Source organism: Callorhinus ursinus, unplaced genomic scaffold (assembly GCF_003265705.2).
Source record: "Callorhinus ursinus isolate GAN/ISIS: 27379988/994484 unplaced genomic scaffold, GSC_fseal_2.0 scaffold79, whole genome shotgun sequence".
NCBI lineage: Eukaryota > Metazoa > Chordata > Mammalia > Carnivora > Otariidae > Callorhinus > Callorhinus ursinus.
In genome coordinates, this window is record NW_027397141.1 from 2615028 (window position 1) to 2615983 (window position 956).

The 956-nt window shown below is 46.9% G+C and overlaps 1 protein-coding gene across 1 annotated transcript in view; it reads left to right on the plus strand.

Annotated features, from left to right (window-relative positions):
* LOC141371586 (rho guanine nucleotide exchange factor 7-like) overlaps positions 1–956 on the plus strand; it is a 52205-nt gene that overhangs the window by 35287 nt on the left and 15962 nt on the right. The window lies entirely within an intron of this gene.

Sequence of the window (956 nt, forward strand, 5' to 3'; positions counted from 1 at the left end):
GGACCGTGACCGTGTGCAGGACCGATGACTTTAGGACAGTGTGTTGCCGGAGGGGGTCCGTGTGCAGGACTGATGACTTTAGGACAGTGTGCTGCTGGAGGGGTCCATGTGCAGGACCCGTGACCGTGTGCAGGACCGATGACTTTAGGACAGCTCAGTTGTGCTTTGAGGGTGGACTTCTCTCCTCTTGGGCCAGACCTCAATATGGGTGCCAGGGAATTGGGTGTATATGACACACCAGAAAGTGTGTGCGAAGGGTCAGCAGCGATGAAAGACACTCAGGCCCTTTGGGACTTGTTTTCTTTGGCAAAATACAGGGTTTGGAAAGGGTGACCCCCTAGGTTTTGGAATCTTGTGTGGTCACAGAGGTAGAAGGTGGGATACTGCAATATTTTTACATTTGACTGTGTTGATAATCTTAGCTGCTTGCTCTCAAAAGGCACTTATTTTTGAAATTCTAGTTGTTTGATCTGTTCATAGCTGTTGGGTTTTGTCAGAGCTCCCTCTTGGAGCTTCCTCATGAAAGGTGCTTATGTAAGAAGGGGAGGCTAGAGATTTTCCAGGGATGCGGCCAGGTCAGTTCAGACATGGGGCTTTTAAAGTGAGGACTTGCTTAGTTGAGTAGGAGCTGCAGGATAATGGCGTAGCAGTAGGTCCTGTTACCTTTCATTTGGTGACTTCAGTTGAGTCTGAAGATGAGTTCTGATCCATAATGTTTGTTACCCTGCATCATCTGGAAATGCATCTCCCATACTGTATTGTATACCCCAGGGGGCACTGCTGTGGCCAGCCCCGTCCTGGAGTGTAAGAGCCCACTGCTGACCTTCCTAAGCTCAGTGGGGAGAATTGATTTTAGAAGTACTTTTTCCAGAACAGCAAAAGCTGCTTATATAAGCTTTTTAAGAACAAGTTATATGTTTTCAAGATCAATAAAACTTAATTTCTGTTCGTTATAG